The 20,377-nt window shown below is 40.9% G+C and overlaps 1 protein-coding gene across 1 annotated transcript in view; it reads left to right on the top strand.

Moving 5' to 3' along the window:
* The window catches only part of ADCY2 (adenylate cyclase 2), a 241,385-nt gene that overhangs the window by 117,851 nt on the left and 103,157 nt on the right, over positions 1 to 20,377 (top strand). The window lies entirely within an intron of this gene.

Here is a 20,377-nt window from a genome sequence, read left to right as displayed (position 1 = left end):
AGCATGAACATTTTCCTCTCTGAATTAATACAGATCCTTCTCTAAGACTTCAATTCACTTTTATTACCTTAAGCCACCCCATGCTTGCTCGAAGGCAGTCTGTGTTCATGTGCCCATCCCATGTGTTCTTACAGTCTCAGTACAGTAAGCTGCACCAGCTTACGTTTCCTGTTTCCTTACATATCAGAAAGGGTTTCAGCACTTAAATGCACATGAAGAACTCCACATTACTATAGGAAATTCTAGTCAATACAAACTAGCTGAATAAAGATAACAGCAAAGATGTATTATTAATGCTGCTATATTTGTAGAGGCGAGGCTCTATTATTCTGTACTGCTGATTTATATTAATCAACCTAAATGCAATCGGCAAACTTGTGGTAAATACATAATTAGGACATTTCAGATGTACAAATCCATCAAAATGACGCAGAATGTACAAGAAATATTTCAAAGCAATCTCTTTGTTACAGACAATGGTATTTTTTCATCAGAATTGTAGAAAGTACTCCTGATGGACATTTTCACAAATAAAATTCCCACCAGGATTTTAAAGGAACATTCTGTGTTTAATCTTCAGATGTAGATGAATATAAAGTTCATCTAAGATAATTACAAAGAATATAATTTATAAACATCAGGGAATCCTTTAAGGAGAACAATGTATTCTTCTAAGGACTAACTGTCATGCAATTATGACCAGAAAGCAGGAGAGCCTCCTGCTACGCAACAATCTATACTGCATAGAATGTGGAGCAAGTCAATGCATGCATATGCCTCATCATATGCAAACACAAAAACAGATTGAAGGTAGAACTTTCTTAAATTAAAAATTAGATCTGTTCAAGAGAAATTAAGACCTTCTTACCAAAACTCAAGAATTCTCTATTAGTCATCTCATTTCAGCTCACTCTGATCCAGGACAACCAAGACCACCTGAATTTGGATAGCTGAAAAAGAAAAAAATATGTAATTGATTTGCTGTACTTTCACAATAATGGAATGAGTTTTCATTTATACAAGTACAGGTGAAAGGAGGCCACATCTCGAGTACTGTGTCCAGTTTTGGACCCCTCAATACAAGACAGACATTGAGGTGCTGGAGCATGTTCAGAGAAGGACAGTGAAGGGTCTGGAGCACAGGTCTCATGAGGAGCGGCTGAGGGAACTGGGGTTGTTAAGTCTGGAGAAGAGGAGGCTGAGGGCAGACCTTGGCGCTCTCTACAACTACCTGGAAGGCTCCTGGGCCATGGGCAGAGGCTGAGGGTGGGGTTGGTCAGGGCTAGTAAGGCCAGTCAGTGCCCCCAGGGCTTTTACAATTTCATATGATTTATTGCAGAGGAGTCATACTTAGGCTTGGCTTGGGTTTGCACTATATAATGTGTGTTTGCCTGCAGGGTGTAGATGTGTAGATGTTTATGCGTATTATGAACCACACCTTTATGAACTGTAGTTTTGTAGGGCTGCGTTTGATAACACTGGACACTCTGGATTTTATTTCTATGTGTACTTTGTTGTGAGAGTCACTTTTAAACTCCTGTGGTAAAAGGCAGTATTTTCAATGCCCAGTTTGGTGTTTCTCACACAGCTTTTCTATCTTTTCAGTGTATCTAAAAGAGAAACGTGAAACTCTTCTGACCTCTAATAATTTGCAGCCTTATTTCAAGATATATATTTAAAATAGCCTCTCATAATGTTATTTGTCTCACTGATACAGCCTGGCTGACAGTTTGTAGGGGTAATGACTCACTAACACTGAGTGCAAGATCTTAACGCTGACAAGCAGTTAGCATAATTGCTCTTCTTTCTCTCTTCTGGTGCTTTGCATCATGAGACATAGGAATATACACTGAGAAATTCTTACAACATTGCAGGGAGCTGTTTGTAAGGTGTTGGTGTTCAGTGGGTTCTCTCAAATGCTGTCTTTGAAAAGGAGGCAGTATAATGACGGTTTTAGACACACCACTCAAGTAGCAGATGAAAATGAATGAGGTTTCAAATCATTGAGTGGGATTTTAATTTTTTCACCGAAACATGGTGAAGCAATACCATTCATTACAGGAACTGAAATATTTCAAAATTGTTTTTAAATTAATCTAAAACAGAGAAGCCTTGTACATTTCTGAGACTTGAGTCTGTTAGTAAAGAACAGAAACATTGGAAATATATTATTTGAAATTATAAACAACTATAAATAACTATAACTATTATAAAATGTAGATTCCTGTAAGTTCAATTAATGCATTTTAAAATGTAAGTTACTAATATTTTCATGAACATGGAAAAGTTTTTCTAAGGGCTTCCTCATTTTCCTTTCTTTTTCCATATAGCTTCAAGGCTAGTAAACAGGAAAAACAAAAACTAGTTTTGGTCTTTTAAATTTGTCGTGGTTTAGCCCCAGCCAGCAACTAAGCACCACGCAGCCACTCGCTCACTCCCCCTACCCTGATGGGATGGGGGAGAGAATTGGAGGAGTAAGAGTGAGAAACACTCCTGGGTTGAGATAAGAACAGTTTAAGAATTGAAATAAAATAAAATAGTAATGATAAGAATAACAATATAATAATAATAATAATAATAACAATATACAAAGCAAGTGATGCACAATGCAATTGCTCACCCCTCGCCAACCGATACCCACACAGCTCCCGAGCAGCGATCACTGCCACCCGGCCAACCCCCCCAGTTTATATACTGAGCATGACGTCATATGGTATGGAATAGCCCTTTGGTCAGTTTGGATCAACTATTCTGGCTGTGCCCCCTCCCAGTTTCTTGTGCACCTGGCAGAGCATGGGAAGCTGAAAAGTCCTTGACTAGCATAACCAGTACTTAGCAGCAACTAAAACATCAGCGTGTTATCAACATTCTTCTCCTACTAAACCCAAAACACAGCACTATGCCATCTACTAGGAAGAAAATTAACTCTATCCCAGCCGAAACCAGGACAAAATTTTAGAATCTATTTTCTACTCCAGGCATGTTCGTACACATAGAATCATAGAATCATAGAACGTTTTTAGGGTTCTCTACCACCTCTCCGGGCAATCTGTTCCAGTGCTTCACCACCCTCACTGTAAAAATTTTCTTCCTTATATCCAGTCTAAATCTATCCTCCTTTAGTGTAAAACCATTATTCCTTGTCCTGTCACAACAGGCCTTGCTAAAAAGATTCTCCCCATCTTTCCTGTAGGCCCCCTTTAAGCACTGAAAGGCCGCAATAAGGTCTCCCCGCAGCCTTCTCTTCTCCAGGCTGAACAACCCCAACTCTCTCAGCCTGGCCTCACAGGGGAGGTGCTCCAGCCCTTGGATCATTTTGGTGGCCCTCCTCTGGACCCGCTCCAGCAGGTCCATGTCCTTCTTGTGCTGAGGGCCCCAGAGCTGGACGCAGCACTCCAGGTGGGGTCTCACCAGAGCAGAGCAGAGGGGCAGAATCACCTCCCTCGACCTGCTGGCCACGCTGCTTTTGATGCAGCCCAGGATACGGTTGGCTTTCTGGGCTGCAAGCGCACATTGCCGGCTCATGTCCAGCTTTTCATCCACCAGTACCCCCAAGTCCTTCTCCGCAGGGCTGCTCTCAATCCCTTCATCCCCCAACCTGTACTGATACCGGGGGTTGCCCCATCCCAAGTGCAGGACCTTGCACTTGGCCTTGTTGAACCTCATGATGTTCACACAGGCCCACCTCTCCAGCTTGTCCGGGTCCCTTTGGATGACATCTTATCCTTCTGATGTGTCAACCACACCACTCAGCTTGGTGTCGTCTGCAAACTTGCCGAGGGTGCAATTGATCCCACTGTCTGTGTCATTGATGAAGATATTAAACAGGACTGGTCCCAGTACGGACCCCTGAGGGACACCACTTGTCACCGGTCTGCATTTGGACATCGAACATCACATACATGGGTGAGGTGTCAATCCTTTCTACTAATCTACATGTCATTACCAGAATTAAAGCCTGTTCTGAGGAAGAACTTAAGTGCCAAGTTCTGCATGGTAGACCACGTGGAAGATGGAGAGAGTATGCAAATAGAAACTGGAGAGAGTCCACCAAAGGGCTGCAGGGGTAACCAGGGGACTGGAGCTCATGGCAAATGATGAGAATCAGGAAACTTGGGATGTTTAGCCTGCAGAAGAAAAGACTTGGGGGGGACACCTAACATCCACCTACTGCCTGAAGGAACTTACAGAGAAGATGCGGTCAGATTTTTCTCAAAGGCACGCAATGAAAGGATAAGAGGTAATAGGCAAAAGTTGCAACAGGGTAAATCCTGGCTAGAAGGATGTAAGTAATTCTTCGCCAAGAGAGGGGTTGAGCACTGGGAAAGGCTTCCCGGAGAGGTGGTGGAATCCGCGTGCAGGGAGATTTTCAAGATTCAGCTGGACAAGACACACTATAAATACAGAGCTCAGAATCTATTGTTAGTCTAATTAAGGTCTTAACAATCTAATGAAAATACAACAAACAATTAGTAGTAGTATTTCAGTCACAATAATAACAGTCACATTATCTAATTAAAACAGAAAAACGTAAACACAACTAAAACTGTTATGCAGAAAATCTAGTATATCCCCTTTTTCTCTGGTATAGTCCTCAGTCTCCTGTAACCATGTAGCCCAGCAATACAGTACTGCCATTGCCATGTGCTTCGTACTGAGTTTGCAAGGCCTCAGGGTTAAGGCTGTCCTGGAGCATTGTTTTTACTTGAATTAGCTGTAACACCAATTTTTCTAATGACAAGGTGGCTATAGCTAATTAATTTTACTTTTCTTATACCCTGGTACATGTACAGTACAACAACAAGTTATTATATAGGTAATAGTAAAGAACAACTATTCTGTGAAGAATGAGATATTTACAGCTGTAACATAATGTGGAAAAATACAGACCTGGTGTCGTAGTGGACCTTAAGAATTCTTAAGAAGCGGAGACACAGAATGCAGTGCAGAGGAATACAGGCATGCGATGATTAGAGATGGGGCACAGGCTTGGCACTGGAGACCCCCGGTCTATAGGTAGTTCACTGCTGGTCAGTTAAAGAAATACAGACCTGGGCCTGGACAAAAGAGTTTTTTAGGGGGGACAAAGAACAAGTTCTAACACATATAAACCACCATATATATTAAATTTGGATATAGCATGGACTTTCAGACCAACAAAGGAAGAGCAAGGTATAAATGCGTGTTATCATATAGAGAAGAATTACCCCAAGGAGATCCTAGATTGGGGAAGAAGTGGCCATCAGCATCAACGTCAGCATCATACTCCTCCTTACAAAGGACTCCAGATGCTGATGACTTGCTGAAAATCTCACCACCACTGCCAGGCTGAAGCCACCAACCTTAGGACCCACAGCAATACTTAAAGCATAAGCCTTTTACCAGAAAAAGGTTTAGAAACTAGGAAGTGCATGTATAACAATTTAAACTGTATTATTACTATTGGAACTTTGCTTTTTTAATATAGAAGTATTTATTTCTTTATTTGGTTTTCTTTCTTTTTCTCTAATACTTAGAGCAGGAATAATAATGATTCTTTGATTAGACTATTAAGATTTCAGTTATACTAACAATAAATATAAATTAACATTAAAATCTTGGCTCTGGGTGCGTGTGTGTGTGTGTTACTAGGTTTATTTCCTTTTTGTCCGTAAACAAGATTTTGAGTGTTATGCTTCATATGTCCCTCTGGGTCCTAAGGTGAATGATACCAATGTTACTTGAGCAGAAATCAAGGGTGTCAGAGCAAGTTGGCAGTGTCTCAAGTTCTTCATCAGGAGGAAGTAAATGCTGGTGGTTTGGACCCCCTTCCCCATCAGTTTTATTCCGCTTGGGGCTATATTAATAAAGTTTTCCCTTCACAGCCTGCCACCTTCTCCCTGCTTCCCAGGCCAAGTCTGGGAGCCACAGGCTGCCCTCCCGCAGACCCATGACCCCAGAGGGGCTGTTTGTCCCCCAGTGACTACGTAGGGGTGCTAGCCCCCTGCCCTGGGTGCTCCCAGAGCAAAGCCAACATAGGGAGACCACAGGCACATGGCCACCAGGCAATTGCTGCCATGACTGAAAATCAGGCCAAGGCAAGGTCAGAGAACTCTGGAGATCCTGTATTGAATACAGAGCTTGTGGTGTTAAGGTAAAAATCATATTTTCTGGGCTACAGAGGCCCTGAGTGACTTCATCTAGTTTTGAAGTTAGCCCTGTTTGGAACAAGATATTGGACTCTAGATCTTCAGAGGGCCCTTCCAACCCTGATCTTTCAGTGAGTCTGTAGTTTTCTTTAATGTCTGTCCCATAGCAGAGTGCTGTGAAATACAGGAATACTGTGATTTCAGATAGAGAGAAATGAAAAGGTAAGTGTCCCCTTGAATCATATCCTATAATGGCAAATGGATGGTTTTTATATCAAAAAAAATCCGATCAGGTAGTACTGCAATTCTTCCAAGTTTCTAATACTGACTCTTTGCTTACAGAAATGTAACACCAGAAATAATGTAGCCATTTTTCTTCCAATTATTGATGAGAATAACAGTAGTTTTGCAAGAGGAGTGTATGTTTGTTATCAAAAGCTGCGTGGTTTGAAAATTACATAGGTACCCGTTGCCACTTCATTACATTCAGGTTGCCCAGTCACTGAAGAAGCTGAAATGGATTATGTAAGTATGATGATATTACAATAAGAAGAATATTTTCTGATAGAGTGTGCAATTGATTTTCCCCCAAGGTTCAATATTTCAATAAAAGTCTAAAACTTTCAAGAAACAGATAAAAAGGTTCATGGTTCTTACCTTGAATTGCTTCTCTATCATTTTCATGCTGAGTCATTTCAAATAAGTGGCATTTTTAAATAGCAAATTGAAACATATTGGTAGATTTAAAATTAACAGTATGGTACAAAAGTCTTCTGGATGCAGAAGCATTTAGTGTAGACTTGACAAAAAGTATGTCGCTTGTTAAGGGTCTAAATTATGAATTTAAGAACGCACTTTGGGCACTAATGTTTGATAGTCCACCTGTCTTAGTTTAGGTTTTGAGCTATGTCATGTTTTAGAAAGCACATTTCACTGATAAATTTCATATGGCTAATAACATAATAATTTTACATAATACGTCAGTCATTTACTGGTGAAAACAGACCATACAATATTTATGATACCTTTCTGCTTTTCCAGTTTCAGTTATCATTCTCATCATACAGTAGCTGTTTAGTACTGTTATTTCTATTTATGACACCCTGTAAAGTTTTTAATGAACATTAGTGGTGATTATGGTGTAATGCTATGTGTGAAAGGTAAAATACATGTGAAATTTAACATTAACATTCTACAGCAAAGTAGGAAGCCTGATTTAGCAGAAGAGGAACTAGAGAGAATACATTAAAGTAGAATACTTTCAATTGCATGCTTCTCTATCCTTTGTCTCCAATCTAATGTGGAAGAGAGTTTTTAAAAATTGCATTCAAAAATCAGTGTCACACACACCTTTACTTTATTAAATTTGTCAGAAAAATGGATAAGTACATAATAGCACAGCAGGTCAATCACTTTAAAATTACAGTTCTTCCTTTTTATTTTGTTCTATGACTGTTGGTGTGTGGTGAGTTCACCCTAGGTGAACACCAGATGCCCACCAAAGCTGCTCTATCACTCCTCCTCCTCAGCTGGACATGGAAGAGAAAATATAACAAAAAAGCTCGTGGGTCGAGATAAGGGCAGGGAGAGATCACTCAGCAATTACTGTCATGGGCAAAACACACTCAATTTGGGGAAAATTAATTTAATTTATTGCCAATCAAATCAGAGTAGGATAATGAGAAAATAAAAACTAAATCTTAAAACACCTTCCCCCACCCCTCCCTTCTTCCTGGGCTCAACTTCACTCCCTATTTCTCTACCTTGTCCCCCCAAGTGGTGCAGGGGGATGGGGAATGGGGGTTGCGGTCAGTTCATCACACATCATCTCTGCTGCTCCGTCCTCCTCAGGGGGAGGACTCCTCACACTCTTCCCCTGCTCCAGCGTGGGGTCCCTCCAATGGGAGACAGTCCTGCACGAACTTCTCTAATGTGGGTCCTTCCCACGGGCTGCAGTTCTTCACAAACTGCTTCAGCGTGGGCTCCTCTCTCCACGGGTCCACAGGTCCTGCCAGGAGCCTGCTCCAGCGTGGGCTTCCCACAGGGTCACAGCCTCCTTTGGGCACATCCACCTGCTCCGGCGTGGGGTCCTCCCCGGGCTGCAGGTGGATATCTGCTCCACCGTGGACCTCCATGGGCTGCAGGGGCACAGCTGCCTCACCATGGGCTGCACCAGGGGCTGCAGGGGAATCTCTGCTCCGGTGCCTGGAGCACCTCCTGCCCCTCCTTCTTCACTGGCCTTGGTGTCTGCAGAGTTGTTCCTCTCACATATTCTCACTTCTCTTTTCTGACTGCTGCTGGTGTTGTGCAGTTTTTTTCCTCCCTTCTTAAATATGTTAACCCAGAGACGCTACCACTGTCACTGATGGGCTCAGCCTTGGCCAGTGGCAGGTCCATCTTGGAGCCGGCTGGCTTTGGCTCTGTTGGACATGGGGGAAGCTTCTAGCAGCTTCTCACAGAAGCCACCTCTGTAGCCCCCCTGCTACCAAAACCTTGCCACACAAACCCAATACATGGTGGTTCAATGAGTTATTTTTGGCCTCAGAAATTAAGACTTCAGAGTTTGGTAAAATAGAGGGATTTCAGTATCTGTGCTTGTAGTCTTTGTTTACTCTCACTAATATATTTAGATTTTCGCACTGATGTTGGGATGCGGTATTCTGCTGCCTCTTCTACCAAGACATCTATACCTTCATGATTCTTAACAAGAACAGTCTTTGAAACATTTTTTTCAGAAGCTGCTGTTCTGAATTGGACAAGTTCTGATAAAGGGATGGATGTATTCAGAATGAAATTGTGGGCTTGTCCCAGTTCACCACCATTTCCCTACTAGAGTTATATTTACAAAGCCTAGTGCACCAGGGCTAAACTATCTGTTTTTAAGCTCTTTACAGCAAAGTTTTGTGTTCTTTAAATATATTCTTAAGGAGTAGTTTGTCATAAAAGTGGTGGCTACAGTGGAACAGTATTCTTTCCACTTTCTGGAACAAACATTTAATTTCTGAATATCTCTGAGGGGGAAAAAAAGCACTGATGTATTTAAGTGCATGTAAAGAAATCACAGAGAATAATTAGAGCCCTCCTGGCAGTATTAGCAGAACAACTGAAACTTTAACCATTATTCATAGTCACTCTGCACTAGCTACTGGATTACCCCAAAGATTTTTCCACTCTTTAAATAGACTAATTCTCTTAATAGCATCATTGCATGCGCTGTAAATGTCTCTCTGACATTTACTCTGCTTTAATAGTGACTATACTGTTCATTCACTTCATTCACAATCGTATTTGGAGGCATCTTAATGTAGCCTATTTCATGCTGGCTTTTATTATTCACTAGAAAAAGAAGAAAAAATGGGGTTTAGTATTTTCTTTTGGGGGGGGTACTACACAAGTTTAATACATTCTATATTTGGCAATAACAAGTATTTCATTGCACTATTACCAAGGAAGTATCTGTCATTTGTGGCAAAGCAGATGATGATCTTGTAAGTGAGAGGCACCTAGAAATCATTAAAGTGGATGGATATATTTTTGATTGCTTTGGATATACCATAAAAACATAGTATTTCCCAGATGTTTGCTTTTTTTCTTTTTCCATATCCACATTGGATTATAAGTCTTGGACCCTCTTTTTTTGTGCTGTAACATTTCAATAAATTCATTAGGCAGTTTCCAGTTTGCGTGGCTGCAATTGCTTTTTTTTCCTCTCTTGATTTCTTTTCATGCTGGTTGTTGGTTCAACTGATGCTTTCACAGTGCTAAACACACCACTGTGTTTTTTGAAAAAAAGTCTGAGACAATAGACTAGCCAATAAATGTCATAGCTACTGGCAAAATGATTTCTGGCTCCCTATGACTTGTGAGCCTCAAAAAGTGACTGTGGAACGTTGTTTGCGCAGCACATGTTGACAGAACAGATACTCGAGGCTTTTATTATCCAAGTCAGTTACTGTGCTTTACTTTTATGTGATGACCAAGACCTGTAGATCAAAAAACAATAGCAAGGGTAGTGATTGGAGGTACAGAGGCTTCGTATATGCATGGTGGACCAGTACTTTTGTAAGGTAAAAAAGATACTCAGTTCCTTGCCTGCAAATGGATCATGTACTACATTAGCATCCTGCATCTTGTTTAAAGTCCTGGAGTTATTCTTTTGTAATACCTCACTGTTTCAAAAGTTGCTTAGGAGCTTCTGCCCTGTAGAGATGGAGTCGTGAAGAGGGGTGGTTGGTTAGCCCTCTTTGTCTGCAGCTTTTCAGTTACTCCTTTGGAAAACTTCAGGGGTCCATCAAGTGTGGGATACTGCCCTTTTGGTGCTTTTTTGGGAATCTGAGAAATTACCTTGAGTTTTGTAGAGAAACACTATTGACAGAAGACCACTTTCCTTCAGCTGTTTTCTGATTTTTGCTCTGCTAAATGGTTTTTAGGAGCTATGAGAGATCCCTTACGTAGAAATAAGGCTTGTCATGTTTTGAAATGTTGTAAACTGTGCTTTTGATCCTAGGAAATGCATATTTCATTGTTATCGGGAGAGGCACCATTACTGGAAGTCCAGTTACCTACATGAAGACACTCCTATTGTCCACTATTTTAAAATGAACAGCTTAGCAAATGCCTTGCGCAAGTATCTACTGCACAGGTCAATAAAGACACTGCAGTTCTTGCATGCAATGTTTTTTCCTACCTCAGGACTTCATAGAGAGAAAAGGTCATTTACCATTTTGCAGTGAAGTAGATGCGATTTCAGCTGCTTCTCCGTGTGTTGATCTGCAGTAATTTATTACATCTAACATCCTCAGATAAAACGATGAGTCATGCTGCTTTGTTTTAAGAGTAAAATGTGTAGTTTAAGCAGATACTAATTGCCATGTTTTCATAGATAACCTGATAATTCTGATGAAATATACAGCTGGCAGGCAAATGTTAATTTTTAACATGCCACCTGCAATTTTGTCCACCACATCACAAAAAATAAAATCAATAGCTAAAATGTAGTTCTTTTTAGAAAGAGAGTATCTTTCAACAGTGAGTCCAAAGTTTTCAATTGTTAATTATTCCCATAATTAATTGCCTCATTTTTAAATTGCCATTGTATTTCCAGTTAAAAATTATTTAAATACAACTATATCCCTTTCTCCTTACTATCCTTGCTATGACTTTTTCAGCTCTCTACATTAAAACATATTCTCTACAAGTAGGGATTACAGGATAGTGTGCCTACAGAAAATGCACATATATTTTAATAACCCGGAGGCCTCTTCCAATCTTTTTTTTTTTTTTTTTACATACAGAATTCCTCAGTCATGTCATAAACATCCTTATAATACTATAAATAGCTTGAACATCTTAAAGGGTTCTCTGTAATGAAGATTTTCCAGGCATCTGATCATTCTTCTGCCATTTTACTGAATTCATTCATGATTTCTTATGTCATTTTTATAGCAGTCATATCTGAACACAGTGGTTGTCAGTAATGCTCTCAGTGAATATCCTATAAAGAGGTAAAGATCCATAGAGAAGTCTTTTTACAAATCTGTAGGTCACATTGGCCTTGTTAGCAGCAGCATCATGCTGAGAGATCCTGCTCATTGGGTTAAGTACCATGGACTCTATATTCTTTCCAGAATTATTGCTTTCCAACATGCAGGCTTCCATATTGTAAATAGGTGTTTTGATTCTGAATTAATTTCCTTTGAGTATTTTAAATACAATCTTTATTGATTCTCACAAATAGTTCTGTATCTTTCTAGCATTGTTAATAATCCTGTTCTTTATGTAATTTCTAAATATTTTTTGTTCTTCAAGTGATTGTCCATATGAACATTCATATTGGTAGTGCACATGTGCTAAACAACTTCAGTTGGGGACATTGTAACCTCGAATAATGTGTCCAGTTTTGGGCCCCCCAGTACAAGAAAGACATTGAGTTGCTGGAGTGTGTCCAGAGGAGGGCAATGAAGCTGGTGAAGGGTCTGGAGAGCAAGTGTTATGAGGAGCAGCTGAGGGAACTGGGGCTGTTTAGCCTGGAGAAGAGGAGGCTGATGGGAGACCTTATCGCTCTGTACAGCTACCTGAAAGGAGATTGTAGTGAGGTGGGTGTTGGTCTCTTCTCCCAAGTAGCTAGTGATAGGATGAGAGGAAATGGGCTCAAGCTGCATCAGGGGAGGTTTAGATTGGATATTAGGAAAAATTTCTTCACGTAAAGGGTAGTCAAGCATTGGAACAGGCTGCCCAGAGAGGTGGTGGAGTGCCCATCCCTGGAAGCATTCAAAAAATGGGTAGATGTACTTTGGGACATGGTTCAGTGGACATGGTGTTGGGTTGATGATCTTAGAGATCCCTTCCAACCTTAATGATTCCTAGTTTTTACTTTCATTAAAAAATACTCCAGGCACCAAGCCAGGAAACATAAAATTATTGCTCTACCCTTAATTGGTTTAGTGGTGGACTTGGTAGTGTTAGCTTAATGGTTGCACTGGATGATCTTAAAGGTCTTTTCCAACCTAAACGATTCTATGATTCTATGATTCTGTGTGCCACTGTATTCTTCCTCCTTGCTCTGTTGTGCGCAGGTTATAAGAGGAGAGGTATGCTCACTGTCTTGAGGTCTCAGCAGTCTGGCTAAATTGGGACATTTTTCTGGAAGTTTGTGTCTTGTCAGTGGACTAGTTAGGTATTACTTCCAACTCTTTTCACATTGACAATCAATTACCTTACTTCTTTTGTAATATTCTCTTTCTTTCCTCTTCCCTCCAAACCCTTATCTCCATTTAGCATTTCCCTGAATCTGAAGGGCTTCAGACTGTAGGAAACACCCCTAGGAAAAAAAAAGGTAACTCTAGAAAATATACTATTCCCAGGTGCTTTCAACGAAAAGCACAGACCAAGTGGTAGATGTCAAGTTTAGAAGCTCACTCTGCTACCTTCCAGGATCTCAGCTGGTTGCATGTAAGGCCAGCTTGCTAGTAAGAGCTGTTATGAAGAAAGCTGTAAGAAGTTACAGTAGGGTCTCCTTGCTTCTTCCCTTAGGGGCTGCTTTTTTGCTGAGGCTCTCACCCTTGGTCCTAACCTCAGCTACCTTGCAGCTGCACTGCAGTCATGCCTGTACCATCTAACTTGTTGATCTGGACCCTGACCCTCACCCACAGACTTGACTTTATGGCTTGACCTCAAACGTGCCTGTCACAATATACTTGACTGGAGATCACTGGACTGTGGTTTACCCTGGTTACCGTCTCCAGAGATGATCATAGAATCATAGAATCATTTAGGTTGGAAAAGACCTTTGTAGTCATCTAGTCCAACCATGAACATGACACTGCCAAGTACACCACTGAACCATGATCCTCACCCTGACTTGCTAACAGGACTTCACAGTTCTTTGTTGGTGAGATCTTGACTCCTGCCTTTTGGCTCCCAACTCTTGGGGACTCCTGTGACTCTTGGCCCCCAATTTGCCTTCCCATGCAGAACAGCCTGCCCTCACTGCTCAGTGACAGTAGACAGCTCAGTCTCCCTAGACTAACGTTTCTTGTATGGTGCTTCATCAGCTTGTCTTCAAATCAAATGTATTTTGACTATTTCTTGGATGTTTTATCTAAACCCATCTTCTAGACATAAGAAACAAACATCTTCAAAACCATTTTGTGGATCTCGGGCAAAGGTTCAGTCTCTTGTGAAATTAACAGGGAAGGGCCAGAAGGAGGACCCGGGGAACTACAGGCCTGTCAGCCTGACCTCGGTGTCAGGAAAGATTATGGAGAGGTTCATACTGAGTGAACTCAACAGACAAGTGCAGGTCAACCAGGGGATCAGGCCCAGCCAGCACAGGTTTATGAAAGGCAGGTCCTGCTTGACCAACCTGATCTCCTTTTATGACCTGGTGACCCGCCTGGTAGATGATGGAAAGGCTGTGGATGTCATTTACCTGGACTTTAGCAAAGCTTTTGACACCGTCTCCCACAATATTCTCCTTGGGAAGCTGGCAGCTCATGGCATGGACGGGCATAGTCTTCGCTGGGTAAAAAACTGGTTGGGTAGCTGAGCCCAGAGAGTAGTTGTAAATGGAGTTAAGTCCAGCTGGCGGCTGGTCACGAGTGGTGTTCCCCAGGGCTCTGTTTTGGGGCCAACCTTGTTTAATATCTTTATCGATGATCTGGATGAGGGGATTGAGTGCACCCTCAGTAAGTTTGCAGATGACAGCAAGTTGGGCGGGAGTGTCAATCTGCTGGAGGGTAGGATGGCCCTGCAGAGGGACCTGGACAGGCTGGATCGATGGGCCGAGGCCAACTAACAAGGCTGGGTCCTGCACTTGGGTCACAACAACCCCATGCAACGCTACAGGCTTGGGGAAGAGTGGCTGGAAAGCTGCCTGGCCGAAAAGGACCTGGGGGTGTTGGTAGACAGCCGGCTGAACATGAGCCAGCAGTGTGCCCAGGTGGCCAAGAAGGCCAACAGCATCCTAGCTTGTATCAGGAATAGTGTGGCCAGCAGGAGCAGGGAGGTGATTGTCCCCCTGTACTCGGCACTGGTGAGGCCGCACCTGGAATACTGTGGCCAGTTTTGGGCCCCTCAATACAAGAAAGACATTGAGGTGCTGGAGCGTGTTCAGAGAAGGGCAACAAAGCTGGGGAAGGGTCTGGAGCACAGGTATTATGAGGAGCGGCTGAGGGAACTGGGGTTGTTTAGCTTAGAGAAGAGGAGGCTGAGGGGAGACCTTATCGCTCTCTACAACTACCTGAAAGGAGGTTGTAGTGAGGTGGGTGTTGGGCTCTTCTCCCAAGTAGTTAGCGATAGGACGAGAGGAAATGGGCTTAAGCTGCGCCAGGGGAGGTTTAGGCTGGAAATTAGGAGAAATTTCTTCACGGAAAGGGTAGTCAAGCATTGGAACATGCTGCCCAGAGAGGTGGTGGTGTCACCATCCCTGGAAGTGTTCAAAAACCAGGTAGATGTGGCACTTGGGGACATTGTTTAGTCTAGTCTACGCTTGATTGGTTTAGTGTGGATTTGGTAGTGTAGGTTAATGGTTGGACTGGATGATCTTAAAGCTCTTTTCCAACCTAAACGATTCTATGATTCTATGATTCTAAATTCCAGCCACAAAAGGCTCTCTCCTAGCTTTGGTGAATCTACCCTAACTTTGGGAGGTCACAGGTCATTCAAGGGAAGCCAAAGACAGGAGACATAAGAATACCTTAATACCTATCAAACAGTGGCTACCATGGATCTACAGGATAATGTCATGCCAATCCTGATGGGCTATCTGATGTTTACTTTTTTGCTCATCCTCTCACCCCAAGGTGTGCAAAACACACCTAAGATAATTTTAATTGTCCCAGCATAGAGAAGGCCCCTGATTTCAGGACTTTCTTCATCTGTTTCTGCACACTGTTGTGAAACTTGGCATTGGGCTAGATCTCCTTTTGAAGGAACTGGAGGGAACTCTGCATCTCATGATCTGGAACCTGACAGTTTTGGGGTTTTAAATGATGTGAATGAAGAAGGTGTGAATGAAGAAGATCCTTATGGCTAGAAGAACAAGAGTCGATAAAGTTTCTATGGGTGGCAATGTTCCTTTTTTTAGACTGATGTGTTAACTATTCAGTAATTCTTGAAGAAGTCCCTCTGCATTTGATTCCAAAATATCTTTGAGAATTAAGATAGCCATTCTTTATCTAATCAGGAAAACTTAATTTATAATTATTTTGGGCTTGCACTTGCAAAAACGATGGAATTCTGATTTTTCTCATCTGCCTGCAGGATGCTTTCTTAGCGGACTCATTTGGGTTTTTCCACTGGACAAAAATCTGGTATTTGTGGTTGGATCTAAACTTCCATTTTTTACTTGGGTAAAAGGAGAATCATTTGAGCAATAGCTTCTTGTTTCCTCCTCAATCTTTTTATGAAATAAGCTGTGCTTTTAGTGATGAATCAGCTACAAGCAGCTACAAGTGTAGAAAAGGTGGAGGTTGGCATAATCAGTGCCAATTACACTAGGTTTTTCAGGGTGGGGTCAGACACTGAACGCAACTAAAGTTCTGCCTAGTGTTCCATTCTTGGTGGGTTTTATTTCACAGATGGCATTCATCTTCAGCAGAGGCAACTCTTCGTAGTGGGTATTGAAATGTCTTTGCCTTCTTAAACACAGTGTGATTTCTCAGAAAGATCTCTTGGGTTTTCCTTTATAAAGAAAACCCCTTTCCTTCCCTTCGGAATGGTGATTGGATTCAGCAGTTTGTACTCAAATACAGCATTAGGAATATGACAGTCTTTTCCTGTAGGCCACCAGGCTTCTCTTCAGGCAGCTCTTTTATGTTTGAGCTATTGGTTAGAATCGTGCAAGTGGATGCTTGCTGAAATGAGAAAGAAAAATGACTTACTAGTAAGTAGAGGTTCTGTGGACTGTGTTGCCCTGAAACATATACACAGCCTGCATGCCTTGCTGATTCTCAGAGCCATGGTTGATGGTTTTTTATATTTTGATTTTCTTTTAAATAAAGAGTCTTTCAGATTGTGAGGAATGTACTCAGTTTATAAGGGGGGGAAGGGGAGGTGACATGGGCATGCTGATACTGTTAGAGCTAAAAGGTGCATGTCCAACCTCAGATGCTTGGGCATATACGTACCTACAGCATGGTTATGTACAACAGCTCTCAAAGAATGTGGACATTGAGGCAAGTAGTTTTTTTTTAAAAGCATTAAATTTATTCTTCCAGATTATCAAATAGCTTTAAGGAAACCTGTGATGTCTCAGACATGCTACTCAAAATACTCAACATAAAAATACATTTCTCAGTAAATTGCATTTTGAAATCTGCCAGGAAGTTGGACTGTAAGCCATTCAATCTGTGCTACTGTGCTAATTTTTAAACCAGAATGTTGAATAACACTAAATCATATGTTTGTATAAATCTAAATTATCACGTGAACAGTTGTCCTTATTGTCAACAAATGTCCTCTCATTTAAAAAAAAAAACAGTCTGAATGCACTAATAAAGGAAATGAACTAAAAAATTTCAGCTGATTTAGTTCCTGAGGTAGCTCTGGTTGAAATGAAGCTTTGTGTATGATCATAGCTGAAAGTATATTTGACATCTTGATAAAAATCTGCTTAACCTTTTTAAAATGCTGTAGTGGTGAAAGTAAACACCCTGTCTGAACTTCCTCTCTCTGTATTTCCTTATTTCACGGAAACCTGAGACTTTCCTTCTAAACCCTTACCAGAGCCACTAATGAATTCTTTTCAGCCTCCTCCACTTCTAATATATTTTCTGATGACAGAGATTCAAAAAGGAATAAAGAGGAAAAAGAGAGAAAGCAGATTTAACTACTTACCACTTTTACATTCACCTCTGACGTATTTACTGAAACCCATTTTGTGAACTTAATTCATTCCTTTTAAAAAGGGGGATTTGTGTATAACTGAAATGTTCAACCGATTTTCATGAGCAGAAGCAGAATTGTAGAGTAGACCCTACTAGGTCTGTTTCCAAAATATAATTTATAGAAGGTTTTATTCCTACTTCAGAATGCTTTTGTAAAATGTAGAAAAAGAAGTCTCAGACATTAAGAGGTTATTTAATCCTTCTCCTCGCTTGGTGGCAGGACCAAGTATACTTGAAAGATCCTCAATAGATGTCTGTCTAACCAGCTCTTCAAATTCTGGAGCTTCTACACCTGTCCTAGATGATTTGTTCCTGTCAGTTTTTATCTTTGGGGAATACTTTCCCTGTTGCCCAACTTAAATATCCCACAAAGCAATCTAGGCCTGTGAATGCAATTCACAGTGGATGTGAATAAGGTTCATTCCTTTCCTCTTTATTACAGCCTTCTGTGCACCTGAAGGCTATTGCCCTCTCTCCCCTTATCCCTTTAATAGGACAAACAAGCCCACTTTCTTCCATTGTGGCTTGTAGGCTATGGTTTCTAGATCTCTGATATTTTGTGTTGCCATACTTTCTCCAGTTGGTGCAGGTGATTTTCTGTAATGTTGCAACACTTTGGCAGCATTATGTTTTCTGTTAAGTTCAATTTGGCATTTCAGAGGACCTTGGAATATAATGTGCTATTGCTGTTTCACCTTTGCATTTCCCAAAGTTTGTTTAAAAATCAAATTACTGGACGTCGGCTAGAATCAGCAATTAAATATGTTCTGTTGTCTACCAGTGCTGGACTGGAACTATCTTCACTGTTTAATTGATCTCTCACCACTCCATTCTACACAGTAGTTTTCCTACTTTCAGAGTATAGCTACATAAACCACCATGCACCTAATTGAAATACAGAAGATCTTCATTCAAGGACAAGTGATTTTTGCTTATTTGCTGTAACCACAATCTAATAGCAATATATAGTATTTATCTTTTTCCTCCTAAACTGAGAAAAAGAAAATCTCAGGCACTTTAGACTACTGTAATTTAAAATGCTTTCATATTTTAAATATTTTTAATACAATTTGGCTGTCTGTGTAGGATACTACCCCAATCTAAGAAAAAAAAATGGCTGCAATGCTGATGTCCTTTAGTCGATTACTGGGAAGTCTGCAAGATCCCTAAAATCCCTGGAATTGCAAAGACGTATATTGTCTCAGCCTTTTTGTAACTTAGAGGCCTCCCTCTTAACACCAGTTAGGGCTTTTGTTGCAACTGCTTGTATTTGAAGGCTCTTTCATAGTCTTACTCTTCTGACTCTCTGACTCTTCTTACTCTTCTACTTCCAGCTAACAGGCATTTGTGGGTGCTCTGTATTTTAATAAACTAACTGTTGCCTTTCTTCCACATTGTTATTTATATCCAGTGCTTTGGATTTCCTTTTTACTAATGAAATAATGAAATCTGATGGAGCAAGGAATTGCAGCTGACTTTTCCCAGATTCGTCACTTTGAATACCCAAAACCATCCTGTAAATAACTTCATCAAGAAGCATTCCTTTTCCTCTGTCATTTCCGTTTGTGGCATCCTTAGTCTTTGTCAGATGTTCTTGTTAAAAGGATCTCAAAATGCATTTTATAGTCTGAAATATCATTCTATTTCCTTCTTTCATGTCTCTCTATGCCAATAAATTGGTATCTTCTTCCATGCCTCTTTTCATCTCTTGGGACATCTTCTACATTCCTCATGTATATCTTTCTTCTTTTAACATACATTTTTTTTCTGCACAATCTTTCAGTGAGATCTTCCAAAAATAATATTTGTGAATGTCTGATATGCTGGTCCTACTCAAACTTTATTCACCTCCCGTATCCCCACTTCTCATTTTTTTAGATGGCAATTAATGGCCATTCAATAAAAACCTCAAAAATGTAGAACAGCCTGCCTGCTACTCCCTCCTAGATAGTCTGTGCAAAGAAGGATAAACTCTTTTGAAAACACTAAAATGCGAAAGCTAAAGGCAAGTCCCAGCTACTCTATATTCTCAGCCTCTCACTGAGGCCGAGGAACTGCTCAGGGACATGAGAGTATCTTTGCCTATGGCAAATGCAACAACAGCAGGAGGCTTCAGTCACATCCGTATGGGCTGGGCAAATGTCATGGGCCATGGTCTGTTATGGGTTATGATACTGCACGAATAGGCGTGCAGACATAAGCTTGCTAAGCTAAGTTCCTTCTCAGTGCTTGAACTAAGCTAATCAGAGAAATCCCATAAGGAAAGTAAACCTTGATTTAGTACTAAACATTGTTTGTGAGCATCCTTGCGTGGTTAAAAGGAGAAAACACCACCACCACAAAAGTAATGTTACCTTTAAAAAAAGGGAACTACACAAAAATCAGGAAACTTACTGAAAACAGCATTTAGGAGATAACTTGAAATCTGAAAAGGCAGGAAGGAGACATGGAGACTATGTAAACCATGACATGAGAGGCTCAGAGGACGAGTATATTTATTTAAAATATTGTAAATAGAACAAAAGAGAAAAGTTGTTGAAAAGCAGAGTAAAAGAGATTGTTAGGAATAAAGAGCATAAGAACAGGCACTCTGAGACAAAGGAAATGTCCTCGTAGCCCAATACCTTGTTGCTAGCCAGTAGCTTATGCCTATGAAAAAGTGGAAAAGATAATCTTAGCATATAGTGACACTTCCCCAATAATCTGTCTGAGCACAAGGAAATCTGTGGCTCAGTTACTTAATGAAGCAGAATTGATGATGTTGCATTTAAAAGTGCTTCACAGATTTTCCACTTGTGAATTTGTCTACTCTTTTTCAAGACAGTGTAAATTTTGACATCCACAAGTCCTGTGGCACACTTT

Source organism: Pelecanus crispus, chromosome 2, assembly GCF_030463565.1.
Source record: "Pelecanus crispus isolate bPelCri1 chromosome 2, bPelCri1.pri, whole genome shotgun sequence".
Classification (NCBI taxonomy): Eukaryota; Metazoa; Chordata; class Aves; order Pelecaniformes; family Pelecanidae; genus Pelecanus; species Pelecanus crispus.
The sequence above is the reverse complement of the archived record's forward strand: the minus strand, read 5'-3'. Positions and strand labels throughout refer to the sequence as shown.